The sequence below is a fragment of the Peromyscus eremicus genome, chromosome 15, assembly GCF_949786415.1.
Source record: "Peromyscus eremicus chromosome 15, PerEre_H2_v1, whole genome shotgun sequence".
Taxonomy (NCBI): Eukaryota; Metazoa; Chordata; class Mammalia; order Rodentia; family Cricetidae; genus Peromyscus; species Peromyscus eremicus.
In genome coordinates, this window is record NC_081431.1 from 58,986,796 (window position 1) to 59,002,363 (window position 15,568).

Here is a 15,568-nt window from a genome sequence, read left to right on the forward strand (position 1 = left end):
ACAGACAATACAACAAAACAAAACGAAAGATAGTTGAGCTGCAAGGAAAGCACCATTTCTCAGAAGTTCCTCAATGCCCCCCCATCCCACAAAGCACCTTACTGTTGTTGTTGTTGTTTACATGTTGGGGATATCAAATCCAGGACAAGAGTTCCACCATCTCCCCAATCCCTCAAAGCGCTTTAAAGAGCAACGGCTGAGGAATGCATCCCTCAGACTGGAAAAGGGGTGCCCAGTGAGGGCCTACATCTCAGGAGAACCCTGTGGCTCAAGGACACCCTGTCCCCAACCGCCCACTGCCACTGTCTGTGTCTGTCTGTGTCTCTCCTGGCCAGGAGGAAGGCAGACAGATGCAAGCGGCCTGGCTCTACCCTGCCCCCTCCTAGCCGCATCCTCTCAGCTGCTCCTCCTTCCTGCCCCCTCCTCTCCAGCACACCAGCTCTCTCAAGGTCATCTCCAGCCTGGCCAGCAGACTCCATGTCTCCAGCGGCTCCCAGGTCCCCTAAACTGCTGCGGCTTGTGTGTCCCCATGTGTCTCTTCCTCCATTGATCAAAGCTGAGGACTGCCTGGCTACCACAATAATGCCCACGCTCAGACCCCCCTCATCCAGTCTGGCCAGCCCTTCCAGCCTCCATCTCGTTTTTGCGGCAGGCCTTCTTACCCATCTCTAGCCTGTGTTGAAGACGAAACAATCCAAACAACACTCCTGCTTCTGACAACCCCGGAAACAGTGCCTGAATGGCACCTTTCAGGGTTAAAACCCACAGCCCTGGAAGAGGGACCCTACAGCCCAGCCCGGGCTCCTTAAGCCCAGCATATACAGAAGCAGCTACGTCTCTCTTGATGAGTCACAGAAATTCCTGTGTCCTGGGGATGGGCAATGAGGAAAATGGGCCTCTGGTTTTAGGGGAGTTCAGGGCTAGGGGGGCCACGGGAAATGGGTAGGTAGAGAAGAGAAAGGGCACCGGAGGTGAGTGAAGCCCTTGACTATGGATAATCCTGAAAAAGACCAGCCTCTGTGCTGAGAACGTTCTGCAAAAATAGGAAAGTGTTAAGTGGCTGTCCAGATGTTTCAAGCCAAAGCTCCCTGAAGAGGAAAATTCTGGACTTAAGTCTTCCGGATCAGCTCTGTACTTGGGACGAAAGCACACTGCCAGTTTCAATGCTAAGTGTTTGGAAAGGGGAGTCTAAAAACAGGACCCTTCTCATTGTCGCCAGACCAGGACATCATCCTGCAGAGACAAGGACAGAGAAAGAAGTAGGCAGAATTCTGTGTTCCAAAGAACCCAACAGGCTCGAATCCTTTGCCCCTGTGTCCAGACCAGCCTTTACCTAGTGCAGGGTGGGGTCTCTACGTGGGCGTTAGGCAGGGCCACGGGGCCAGGCTGCAGAGAGCTGCCTGTGTTCGTGAGTCACTATGGGAGCCAGTGCTTGCCCTTTGCATTTCATAGTTCACCTTTTATCTCCAGAGGAGTTCAGTATGGTGGGCCCCGCCCACATTCTATAGAACTCAGTTCCTTGCCCAAGGTCACATAGCACTAAGAGACAGAATGTCAGCGAAGTCCTCCAGGCCTCCTGGATTGGAACTGGGTGTCTGACACACATGCTAAATTGGGTCTCACCTCATCCTTCCTATGGGAACCTTGCTTGGGGCACACCTGATAAACACTGCCGGGCCAGCTCCTGTACAGCACAGCACAGAAGGACAGAGACGTGACAAAATCTGTTAAGGGCTCTCTCTCCTCCCCACCTTCCAAAGGTCTCCAGGCCGGTGGTTTCTCCTCTCAGCCTCTCTAGTCTCAGTCTTCCTCCCTGCCCCCACATCCCTCCCCTCCCCATCTATTGTCCCGGATCCCAGCGCCTTGGCTCCTCAACACCCATTCACCAGTTCCCTTCCACCTCCCTGTCTACAATAGGCTCCATCCTGGTAAACAGAACCACAAGACGGGCCCAGCGGGGCTGTTCCAAGCTAGGCTTCATCTCCCTCTGGAGTCGAGCTCACTGTAGTCTCCAGATGGGGATGTGAGCTCCTAGAGTGGCAGCCTGGCCCACTCTGCCTCTCTGCCGCCCCCCCCCATCCTCCCCCCAGCCACCCATCCCTACCTCACTGTTTCAGCTTGGAAGGCAAGTAAACACAGCTTCAGACTGGCTGCCTCTTTCTTTTCTGAGTCCAGGAAGGGCACATTCCTTCTGGCTGGACTGCCAAAGGGAAAGATGCGTTTTGCCACAATCAATCGTGTTCCCATCACCCTGAGGTCTGAAGAGTAGATTCTAAGCAAAGCCCGTGAAGACGCGATCATGCCCTGGCTGAGGGACTGATACCCTCCAATGTACCCAGGGATCAAGGTAGTGCACAGGGCCCTACCCCAGGCAGTGGCTGCCCTCAGCTCCTTTGTCTCACACTGAAGGGAAGCTACTCATTCTTGACCAAGAAGACTGGCTTCACATGGATCTTGAGTCTCAGTTTTCTGAGCTGCAGAGAAGGACCCCGAGTGTGCAAGGGCCCAGCGAAAGAGATTTCCCCAGATCCAGACCCTACCTCAGCCTCAAGTGTCTCTAGTTCCCTTCCTTGATTCTCTGAAGAGCTCTTCATTAAGTTCCAAGCACCAGGAACACCGTCATAACAAAGGCAGGCAAGGCCTCTTCACTGTGGGGAGAAAATAAACACTAACAGATACAGGACCTAATTCACAAAGGGAATATTTCAGCGACCAGGGAATGAGGGGTGCAAATAATCTGCGACTCCATGAGCCCATGGATGTCTCTGCCTCTTACATATTAGTGCCACGAGGGGCTGTGAGTGAGAACGGAGGGTAAACGCTGATGGCACTAGATGAGGCAGTCAAGGGGGATCTTTTCAGGTGGTGACAGCTGAGCAGGGACACCACAAGAACACTCTGCAGCCTGGACGGTGGGCGGAACTGCTCTCCAGCCGGAGGGATCAAAGCCCGGAGCAGAAGAAAGTAAAGCGTGGCAAATCTGGGGGAGGGAGAGGTTACGTGTGTGGGCAGCCATAGCTGGCTGGAAGTAGCAGGGCCCTCAGTACGAAGAGTTCATAGAATGATATGGGGTGATGGATCCTTCCCTGAGAAATTCAAATGCCCTCCACCCCTTCCTTTCCCGTTAGTCATGCTAAAAACTATCAGGCAGGGGAGAAGGGAGTGTTATTCACAAACCAGAGGGTGACAGTGACCAGAGCAAGCATAACCTTTTAAGAAAGGAAGAGTGTGTTGCTTGGCTACCAGGCCTGGGTACGCTAATGGGTAGAAATGGGGAACTGACAAGGAGAGACTCCCTGGGGCTGCTCATGGGGGTGGGGTACCTAAAGAGGAGAGATGCCAGCAGCTTCCAAAGGGTGTGGGACCTTGAGAAGCGGGTAGCAAGAGTATTTTAAGGGCGCTTAGTGGGCTTAATACAGTATAACCTTCCCTCGGCCGCTGTCCCGAGAAGATACTGTCAGGGTGTCCCTTGGCTCCAGGCTTTCGTCTTTGGAAGTGTGCAGCAAGGAGATTTGCTTTCCTGGGGCCACAGCAGTAGGAGAGGCCCTGTCACTGTCCCTGCTCCTCCACGCAGAACTGCTTTGTGGCTTACACGGGTCCTCTACCCTTTCCCTACTCAGACCAGGAGCAGATCGGAGTCCACACCAAAGGGTCCAGATAGTCTGGGCCTCCATGCCCATGTAGAATTCTGCTTTCTTTCTATTTGGAAAGGTTTATTCACTCACTTTAATTGATGTATATGCGTGCCATTGCACAAGTTTATGAGCATCACATGTACGCAGGTACCTGCAGAAGCCAGAAGACATCAGGTCCCCCAGAACTGGAGTTACAGGAGGCTGTAAGCCACTTGCTGGAGAAGTTTCCCCCAAGACAAGTGTGTTGGACTCTCCATCCCAGTGACAAAATACTGGACATAAACAACCTAAAGGAGGGAAGAGTTATCAGAAATTTTTTTTTTGTTTTTTTTTTTTTTCGGGCACAGGGTTTGCTCTGTGTAGTTTTGGTGCCTGTTCTGGATCTCACTCTGTAGACCAGGCTGCCCTTGAACTCACAGAGATCCACCAACCTCTGCCTCCCGAGTGCTGGGATTAAAGGTGTGTGCCACCACCGCCCTGCTGATTTATCAGAAATTTTAGTCAAAGATCAGCTGCATCCATTGCCTGAAGTGAGGCAGAATGGCAGTGGCCGTGTGTGGAGCGGGCTGCTCACCTCACTGCAGAGAGCAACGGGAAAAGTCAGGGCCAAGATATGCTCTTCAACTGTGCATCCCCCAGGACACACCTCCTCCAACCAGACCTCATCTCCCACAGAACCACCATCTCCTGCATTGTCGATGCAAAGGACGATAATCTGATCCAAAGATCACACCAGGCCTTAGGTCAGAGCCATCCTGGTCTCCCTGTCTCTGGAAAGACCCTCACAGACACACCCAGAGGTGTGCTTTCTGCATCTCGCAATCCAGTTAAGGTGGCATGCAGAATAAGAGTAGCTGTCTGCCTGGGAGAACACAGAACTCACGGTCAAGCACAAGCCTAGCACGGGCCACGGCCCTGGGTTCTGTCCCCAGCACTACAGGAAATGGGGAAAGAAGAGGAAGAGAGATCAGCTACGACTTCCCAAGGAGGAAAGCTGTGTGGCTCAGGTCCAGTGACCTCAAAGGGACATCCACTGGGGCCAGGGACTGTCAGCTACCTCCATAAGCTGCTGTATGGGTGTCAGGACAGGGCACAGGAAAGTAAACAGAGGGACAAGTGCCCACAGACCACACCTCCCCGGAGAAGCAGTCTGTGGGCTCCGTGGGTGAAATTGCCTTGTCATACAGAAAAGCCCCTTACCCTCCAGCGACTGTCACTTGGGAGAGCCAACAGCCGTAGTCCCTCTGGCCCTCCCCACCCTGCAGCAGACTCCCATTCCTCCCCTCCAGCCGAGCTGCAGACTGGAGGTAGCTTTTTAACAGGCAGCTTGCCTTCTCATGCGCAATAAATGCCTCCCAGCAGAACCTGCTGCGCGCCTTCCCCACATCAGTAATCAGCGCACAGAACAAGCAGGCGATTTCTCTTGCTCTCCTCCCCCGCCCCTGTCTCTCTCCTCTCTTTTTTTCTCTCCCTCTTTTCTTACTCCTCCTGCCTTCTCCCCTCCAATCAGCGTCACTGTCGCCTCCTGGGAAGCTGGGAAGGTTTATCATCAGACCAAGGTTGTCATACGGAAAACAGTTTTATTTTCCTCACTTTGAGAAGGTGCTGATGGGAGCAGCCAGGAGGGTGTTGATGCCTTTCCCCTCTGTAGCTGCATCTGGCACTGTCTTCTCGCTCATCTCCGAGCTGCTCCTCGGACCCACCTGCCCAGTCCTTATCTATGAATCTCGGTTCACTCGACCTGTCCACTCCAAATCCTTTCTTCATTCTCGCCCTTTCACGTTCAGTAATTCGGAGTCACTCTGTGTATGTGCCAGGAATCCCAGGGGCTGGGGATACGAGGCACCCGGGGAGGGATGTGCCATGGAGGCATGAATAAACCATTAAGGTACAACGCGGTAACTGAGGCGACAGAGGCGCTCACGCAGCCTCCTGGCGGCAGCACCCAGGGGAGCAGCAGCTAGTCCACGTGGGTGTAGAGATGATGGCATCCTGGAGCAGAGAACCCGGGACGGAGTGCTCCGAAACAGGATGTTACTCCCGACCCAGGGCTGTGAAACCGTGTGGCATCAGCTCAGCTGGGGCAGGGTATGGCCATAGACAAACTGGGAGTGTGGGGATGTGCCTAGGGGCAGGCAGAAGAAGGGGCAGAGACTGGTGAGCTTTCTGAGGTTGGCATTAGGTCCGGTGGGTATTTGGGAAATTCTGCAAAAGTAGATTTAAAGAGAAGAACTGGAAACTAGCTAAGAAGCCTTACCCTGTGGGGAGGAACAACCGCAGCGAGATTAGCCTCCACGAAGGGTAGCAGGCACCCCCTAGAACCACTAAGGTATCACAGATGTGGGGTTCTTCAGCTCAGCTGACTTCAGGGAAGGATGGGGTCAGAAGCAGAAACACTCTGTGGGAAAAGCACATAGCCAAAGACAGGCCAGGCGAAGCCACAGAGGTCTTCGAGCAGAAGAGAAACCATGGAGGCAAGAGCAGCTGGAGGACCTAGCCGACAGCTGGGGAGGGAGAGGGAGGTGGCAGCCCTCTCAGAACAGAGCTTTGCAGACCGCCACTTACCATGGGAGAGACCCTGCTCCTGGTGACGTGCTGTGCGCAGTCTGGGCTCACTGCTGCCTGCCTAGGCGGCCTCATTCGCTCATGTCGTGGGCCTTCCTGGGGATGAACCAGTCTTCCTTCCATTATCCATGAGGGTCATGGTGCCCACTCTACACTGAGGGCCCACAGAATGTGGTTGGCCATCAGCTCTCTCTAACTGGGCTCTAACTAATAGAAGAGACAGAACCTTCATGCTCAGGGGATTCCCGATTTGATGTAGAGGGCATGCACAAACCCTACCCACTAAAAAAAAAAAAAAGAAAGAAAGAAAGAAAAAAAGCAACCAGCAAGGAGCCTCAACAACACAGGAGTGGGCTCCATGCAAAATGAATGCAGAGATGCATGGTAAAGGGACACTGGAGGAGAGAGACGTCTGAGGATGGAGAAGCAGAGACACTCTCTGTGGTTCCTGAGCACTGGGACCAATCGAGCTGTGACATCCATAATTCATAGCCATCAATCCTAGAGGGCCCTGGTGCTCTGACCCCTTTTGGAAGGCACTCTTCTCACTGACAGCTGAGCCCTCCTCCTTGGAGGCCTAGGGCAGGAGGTTTTCTCTGCGAGATGGACTCCAGTGCCCTGTGGCCAGATGATGGATGAGGAGGCGAGAGCTGCTGGGATGACAGAGGGCAGCAGCGAGGATCAGGGGGAGAAATATGGCAGCAGAATAATCCAGAAACAAGAGAGACTAGGGGGGCTGGGTGAGAGAGGGGAGGCGGATCCTGCTCTCTGCCATCTTTTTTTGCCCTGCTCCTCTCGCTTCAGCTCAGTGGTGGGGGATGGGTGAAGACTCGGGCGTCTGAAAGGCCATCCCCCTGTCTCTTTGGGGCCATGGATTTGGAAAGCTCTCAGGCTCTTCCGAGGAGTAGGTCACCCACAGGCAGCTCGGCTTCCTTTCTAGAGCCCCAGTGCCTCAGAAACAGCCCCAGCTCCTGGTTTTCTTGCGTAGATTCGGGCTTCCATCCAACCAGGCTTTCTCGGGCAGCGCCCGCCGCCGGCAGACACCAGGCCAGCAGAGGAAAGTATCTCCTGGGATTCTGCCCGTTTGGGACTCCACCCCAGGGCTCAAGGGAGAAAAGAACTGCGGCCAGTGTCTCCCGGAGTCAGACCCTGCATTTCCGGCTCCCTGGCAGGCGCAGGAATCCGTAGGTGTGATGGGCAAGGGCTCAGCCTACTCTTCCCAGCCTGCGAATTCCATTTGTCCATTCTTTCCATGCGCACACAGGACATCAGGGGAACTGACAGGTTAACATTGGCCTCCCACTCGCTCCTGTCAGCTGCTGGGAGCAGAGGAGGCACAAAGGAGCAGGAAGCCACGGGAGCCCCACTTCTTACAAGTCAGCTAATAGGAGGCGATGCTGGGTTTCTGGGGCTGGGGTCCTCCGGTACTACTGATCTCTCCTGCCCAACAGGCAGTGGGGAAAGGGGCCGTTTGGTTGGATTATGGAGCAGTCTCTCTGAAAGTGAACACGGGGCAGTTAGGATTATAGAGCATCTCAGATCTGGGCCTCACCTCCTGTGGCTCCTGTAATTGTAGGCATGGGACTTATATTAATAGATCAAACACGGACCCTGTCCTGGGAGCTTAGACTCTGGAGCCATAGTGGCCGGCTGTAATGTTAACAATGAAAGACACAGCCTGCATGGGATAGGCTGAAAGACCTGTGAGAGATGACAGCAAGTACCCGGGCCAAACGACCCAGGCGGGGCAGCCCCAGGCAGATGGCTGCTTAGTATAAGATTCTGCAGGTCGGGAAGGGCCTTGCACAGCACACCACACATCTGTAGGAAGAACAAGAGGTTACCCACAGCGAGTGCGTTTCTGACAGTGCGAAGCAGGAAGGTGGCTTCCATGGGGAACTAGCCTTTTCTCTCTTTCTTCCTTCCCAGGCTGAGGCTTACTTATCTAGCTTCTCCAGCCTCAGCTAGCTCCCCTGCAGTACTCTAGATAGACCTCTGTTCAAGGCTGAGCAGTGCTCCGGGTCCTCATGGAGAAACGCAGGGACGCCTCCGCACCAGAGCCCTGGTGACCAGGGCATGTAGTGATGGGTCAGAGAAACCAGAGGGACAGCTGTCCTCAGCTAGTAGGGATTACATCATCTGTTTTCCCAGCCAGGCCCTTATCAGAGACCCAGCCTGACCTCACCTGCCCCTCCGGTCCCTGCAGAGGCAGTCTGCTTACAGCCCATCCGGCTTGCCCCTCCACCTTCTCCTCTCCCACCCAGATCTCTGCCTTACCAGCTGCCAAGACCACCTGTCTGGCAAGTACCTCTGGGGAGGTCAGGAAGGGAGACCTGATTGAAGGACCTAAGACCTCCTGAGGCTTCTCTGCTGACTCCTCACTCACTGCCAGGCCTGGGTCTGTGCTGTGGGGTGGTACTCATCCTCCAAGGCCGGAAATCCAGCGGTCCTGCAGGGCAGCCTCTGCACTGGCTGGGGGTCTCTCCAGGTCTTAGAAACTAAGGCTCTACTCCAGTTCCTTCTCAGGGCCCCAGCTTTACTGGTTTCCCTTAGCCCTACCTGGCTACATGTCAACCTTCTCTCTTCTGCTAGACAGTCACCAGCTGTCTTAGGGTTTTCTTGTTGTGAACAGATGCCCTGGTCACAGCAACTCTTATAAAGGAAAGTCTTTATTTGGGGCTGGGTTACAGTTCAGAGCTTTAGTCCATTATCATCATGCAGGAAGCATGGCAGCATGCAGGCAGACGTGGAGCTGGAGAAGGAGCTGAGAGTTCTACATCTGGATTGGCAGGCAGCAGGAAGAGAGAGCACATTGGGCCTTGGCATGAGCGTTGGAAACCTCAAAGCCCACCCACTGTGACACACTTCGTCCAACATGGCCACACCAACTCCAACAAGGCCATACTTCATAATAGCGCCACTCCTGTGGACCTATGGAGGCCATTTTCATTCAAACTCCCACACCTTGCATCTGCTCCCCGAGCGGTGGGAGAAACATGGAGAAAACTACCTTAGATCCAGTCACTTCTGAGGTATGGCCTAGCCTGGTTAATGTGGGAAGAGCCTGGGTTCGAATCTTAGTCCCTCCAGTTGTTGGGCTGTTTTCTCATGTTTCACTTACATCTATAAAATGAGACGCTCCCCCTGTCTGGGCTGGCCCAGGGTTAAACTTCATAGCAATACACACGCACATAGGGCTTGCATTGTTTGGAGCACGAAAACCAACAAAAAGAAACTATTGTCGCTTGGCTGTTGTGCTGTAAGAGAAGTGTGGAGCACCTAAGCTCTCCCCTCTGGGAGCCTCTTTGGGGGTCAGACATGGTGACAAATATGTTAGGGTGCTGTGGGTTCTGGGAGGCTTCGGGGCAGTTCCCGGAAGTTGGGTAGCACACTATTCTCCTGGAGTGACGCCTCCCCTGAAAGGTTATCATCCCAGGGACCCCACCTCCTGCCTTCTGAACAGACCGGAGCACAGGTGTCCATGTGCTGGGAGGGGAAAAAACAAAAGTTGTTTGTATTAGAATCCCAGGGGGAAGGGCAGGGACCGAAGCAGCCTACCTCTGTGGTACCGTTCCAAGTTTCACTTAAGTTTATTATCATAACCAGGATCCCACCATTAGCGTCTGTCACGTCTTTGGTATCCACTTGTACAACTCATCACCAAGTCTTGGGGCCTCTCAGGAGCTACTGGGCTGTGTGGCTTCCTAAGACCCTTTTGGGGGCAGGGGTGGGGGAGGGGGTAGGAACAAAGACAGAAACTCACAGCCTCTGGTGATACAGACGCAGCACGACAGGCCAGTCAGTATCAGATCCACACACCATCTGTCCCATCCCCTTCCCAGCCAGATGCCACAAAGACAAGGGCACAGGCAGCTAGAGAGAGGGAAGGGAAGTTGGCATCCAGGCCCAGGGAACGCCCGAGGTGGGGGCAGCCAGTGGATGAGGTGCCACACACACGGTCTGGCTTGGTCCTCTTTCATCCTCATCCCATCCCTGCTGGACAGGGAAGAAAAGCCTGAGTGAGGCTCCGGAGTGTTCTGAGCTCTTCATGATGACATGCACGCAGCTCGCCGGTAGGATTCCATCCTACCCAGCCGAGGGCTTCCTCCTAGATACACCCGGGTTACACAGACCCAGAGGGGCACAGGGTCCCAGGAGAAGAGCAGTTGGATATTCATGTAGGGAAAGCATGGGTAGAAGTGAGTGTTTCTGACTACCAACAAGAGGCTGGCCATGTAGAGGTGATCACTGTCCAAAGGGTGAAGAGTGGGGTTCAGAAGCACCTGGAGTGGGGACAGTGAGCACCAGAGGCCACTGGGCAGCCAGTAGGCCCGGGGTACACCCCCTGTTCTCTGAGAAGTCCAGAAGAGCCGGTGTTTTTCAGAGATAAGAGGCAGGAAAAGAAACATAAACTAATATATTTTAAAAAGAGTATGAAAATGTCATGATGAAACCTATTATTATGTATAATTAATATATGCTAATAAGAACATTTGAGAGAAAGAGAGACGGGGGAGGGGGTTAGGGGGACAAGGCAGCAGTGTTCCACGGCCAGAGACACAACCTGAGGGTGGGCAGGACACAGTAAGGAAGGCTGGACCAGCCCAAAGCCCTGGGCATGCCCCACAAGAACAGCAGGGACATGCGGGCAATGTCGTGGAAGGCACCGATCTGCCGGCAGGACCTCGGGAGTTAGGCACTCAGGCAGGGAAAGTAGAGGTAAAAGCCAGAGGGGAAAAGCAGGTGCAGCCTGGCCAAGCTGGTCGGGTCCGTGGGGTCTACACAACGACATGGTTCTCACGGTGTTAGACTCTGAGTTGGAGACATGGGGGAGGATGAAAAGAGGAGGGATCCAGGGAGACACAGAGAAGAGCCTAGATCCCTCTGCATACCCCGTGGACAAAAGGGACCCTCACCAGGGCACAGCGGTGTGGTGGGTCCTTGGTTCTCCTCCATCCTGTTTTCTCTCCAATGATAGAAGGGACCCTGGGATGTCACTTGTCCCAGTCTCTCCAGCATGAGCAAGCATATGGGGATCCAGTTGGACCTGAAGTTTACCAGTGTCAGCCACAAAGGCCGGTAGTGCTTCTTACCTGGGAAAGCACAGTCTGCTTCGTATTTTCAGCAGAACTGAAAATATTCACATTACACATCCATTTGTTTGTGGCTGTATGCAATCCATTTTCATAATGTTTAATATTTTTGATTTATTGATTTCTCACTTGACTCTTATTGCTCACTGTTCCCTCGGCACTTGGTATGGGGCTATAGGCGGTTATGACTTGCAGGAACACAGCTGGGGACGTGATGAGGTCCTAGGCAAGAAGAGGTGCTGGAACAGGATCCCAGGTCTGACCACGCCCTCTGGTGTGTAACGGACAAGGCCTTCAGCCTGTCAGGTTGCTCTATCTCTGCACACAAATGGAAAGAGGATCCAGAGAGCACATGGGAGTCAGAGCTGAGACACAGGCCTTTCCTGGGCAGGTTTTCCCACCAGGGCACAGGCCTCCCTCTCTCGGGCTCATATGTGAAGAATCTAGCCAGGTGTGGTGGTTTAATCCTTTAATCCCAGCACTCAGGAGGCAGAGAAAAGGCAGGAGGAACTCTGTGAGTTCAAGACCAGCCTGGTCTATATAGCAAATTCCAGGACAGCCAGTACTACATAAAAAGACCCTATCTCGGGCCTGGAGAGATGGCTCAGAGGTTAAGAGCACTGACTGCTCTTCCAGAGGTCATGAGTTCAATTCCCAGCAACCACATGGTGGCTCACAACTATCTATAATGAGATCTGATTCCCTCTTCTGGCATACAGACAGAACTTGCAGAAAGAACACTGTTTATATAATAAATGAAATAAATCTTTAAAAAAAAAAAAAGACCCTATCTCAAAAAACAAAAACAAATGAACAAAAAGAGTCTAGACTGCATGTGGTGTAGGACTGACATCACATAGTTCTGGAAGATTCTCCACCATATGTAAAACGGCATTTTTATCAAGTGTGAGACCCTAGTCCAACTCTGGCTGTGTTTGGACCTAGCTGAGTAAGTTTGAGCAAGTCTCTTTGTGGATCTCCATGTCTGTACAATGTGCTTAGTGATGTGTCTGAAGAAAGATTGATGGGTCTGAGGAGCAATGCGGATCCTGGGAGGAACTCCCAACACCACGCCTGACATGTCATAAGGGTTTGGCAGAAATGCATTTGTTCTCACCCCAACCTGAGCCCTGGTCAGAGTGTCATGGTTATATCCTAGCCAGGCTACAATGTCACCCTGCAGTGATCCCTTTGATCCCCACAGACACCCAGACGTATTCAGCTCACCCACTGCCCCAGCTGCCAGTGGGGATGCCAGGTAATTGTGAAGGGTCACAGAACCTTCCTAGGCTCCAGAGCAGTTGGCAGTATACCAAGAATAGCCAACTCCAGCTGGAAGCACCAGCCAGCCTAGCCTAGGAGGTGCCAGTCCCCCCTTCTGCCGCCAGACAGAAGCAAGATGTGTCTGAGATGAGTGCCTTGTGTGATACCAGAACCCGAGGGACCTTGCTTGCCTGGCTGAAAAGATCCCCGTGTCCTGCTCTGCACCTGTCCTGGGGCCCTCAGAGGCTTGTGTTACCAACAATAGCTCCAAATCCCTATTAAAATGCTAGAGCAGGGAGAATCAATAGCCATTGGCAGTTGAACCTCTAATAAGTATAATAATCACCACTAAGGGAAGAGTGGGGGAGGGAGGGAGCGGGGCTGGTAATACAGTGATTATATTAATCTGCCTCTGTGGCACTCGGCATCCGCCTGCTCTTGGCATGCCTTTGCTTCGGAGCCCACCAGGAGCACACAGAGGCTGCCTGCCTTGGCTGGCTGCACCCTGCTCCTGCCTCTGGAGCTCCGCAGCCCCTACCATCGCCTCATCTATCAGTGGAAACAAAAGCTCCCTGCCGGGTGAGAGGAGGTGATGGGGATCTTCGTGGAGAGGAGAGGCCAGTGAGAGCTGCAGTTTAGGTAAGAGGAAGGTGACGGCAGAGCCCCAGTCCGGGCTCCAAGCCTCTTTTCGCCGTGTGAGCTCCATGGCACCAATAGTTTACAGGACCGCACTTAAGAGCAACTCCCATAGTTCCTGACACATGCCAGGCATTGCTCTAAGCACTTTGCAATTCAGAGTTCCTCTAATGCTAGCTGCAGCCCACAAGCCAGAGGAGAATTTTCACTAATCAGATGAGAAACTAAATCACAGAGGTAGTTAAATAACTCACCGTTGCCAGACAGGTGGTGGCGCACGCCTTTAATCCCAGAAGGCAGAGGCAGGCAGATCTCCCTGAGTTCAAGGCCAGCTTGGTCTACAGAGCGAGTTCCAGGACAGTCAAGGCTACAGAGAAACCCTGTCTCAAAAAGACAAAAATCCACCCAAAGTAACCCCTTAGAGGGCAGATCCCACCTGAACTAGGTACCCCTCTTCACTGTCTTCTGTACAGCTCCCACCAAGTCCCGCCAGTCCAGGAGCTCATTTATAAAATAAACACACAGACTCTTTCCATTACTTAAACTGCTTGGCCATTAGCTCAGGCCTATCATTGTCTAGCTCTTACTCTTATATTTAGCCCATTTCTATTAATCTATACTTTGCCACGTGGCTCGTGGCTTACTGGTACCTTACATCTTCCTTGTCCTGGCGGCGGCTCCAGGCAGTGTCTCCCTTCCCTTCCCGTTTCCTCAATTCTCCTCTCTGTTAGTCCCGCCTATACTTCCTGTCTGGCTACCGACCAATCAGTGTTTATTTATACAGAGTGATATCCACAGCACTCTTCACTCAGCCACACTCCCATGCCGCCTCTGCAACCTTAAACCTGGCCCTGAAGCAAACCCAGATGAACAGGGCTGACTGGGGAAAGTCCCTGGTCCAGGTCTCACGCTCTCATTCCCAGCCCCTCCCTACTTTTACTTGTTTTTACAGAGGCAGGGTCTTGCTATATAACCCAGGAAGGCTTGGAAATCGCTTTGTAGCCTGGGCTCTCCTCAAACTCTTAGTGATCTTTCTGTCTCCATATTCTACATGGAGAATTGGCCATCGTACCTGGTTGAAACCGGTTTTCAAGCCAGTGCTGACAAGAAAGAGGCCCTAGCCTACGAGAGAGCATCCCTCATGCCCACTTCGGCTAAATCTTGAACATGGACGATGCCCTCTCTGTAGCAGTTGAGGATATGATACCAGCCCACTGCGCCTCTCTGGCGACAACCTTGGATGATTGACACACGTTCCCTGTGGCTCTCAAAGGCCTGAAAATAAGTGAACTGGTTTGCTCAGCTACTCCCTTCCAGAAGAAGAGTTTTCTTGGGCAAAGTGACAAATCCAGTAAAGAGTTCATTAGAAAGACTGTGCCCACGTCATCCACGTAGGACCCAGCCACCTGTCCATCAGAGAAACCCAGCCCCAGCATGCAAAATCCAGGCACATCTGCCTGGATTATCTCGGACAAATTAATAGATGCTATGGGACTGCAGGCCCCAGTTCAGATCAACACTGGAAGGATGGATCAGGGCTCTCTTGTCCAACTCTGTACCCTGTACCAAGACAGTGCTTAACACATACGTATTTGTTTCATGACATGAACGAACGCATGTTCGTCTTGGTTTCGTTCACATCTCCTCTTCCATACTACAGATGAGTTCTGGTTAAGTGAATTAAGTTTTAGAAAAGGAAATTTTAATTTCTATTTATTTAATTGGTTATTTATTTATTTTCATGACAGAGTTTCTCTGTATAGCTTTGGTTGTCCTGGAACTCACTCTATACACCAGACTGACCTCAAACGCATCCCCCTGCCTCTGCCTCCCACGTGCTGAGATTAAAGGTGAGCACCACCACTGCCTGGCAGAAAGGGAATTTTTAAAGTATTTTAGACCTCTTCAGTACACGCACAGCCCATTGTATCATTCTTTAATTGTGTAAAATATACAGAGCCTAAGATCTGCTGCTTTGTTTTGAGACAAGGCCTTGCTTATCCTTGGGCTCTGGTTCTTCTGCTTCTGCCTCCTGAATTCAGCAGGGCACCACTGCTCCCAGATCTTCCCTTTTACATTTTAAAGTGTACGGTTGGCTTCATTTGCATCACCAAGTACATTCTCAGTGTGTGACCATCACCACCACCCACTTCCAGAACTCCGGGTCTATCTCCAGTTCCTCTCTCTCTCTCTCTCTCTCTCTCTCTCTCTCTCTCTCTCTCTCTCTCTCTCTCTCTCTCTCTCTCTGTGTGTGTGTGTGAATTTGATGGCTTCGCGTACCTCATAAGCTTGAGGAGGCAGCTCTCTCGTTAGTTCACTAGTATCTTATTAGGACTGACTTTACAGATTTTCCCCATTCTTCCTCATTATCTATAA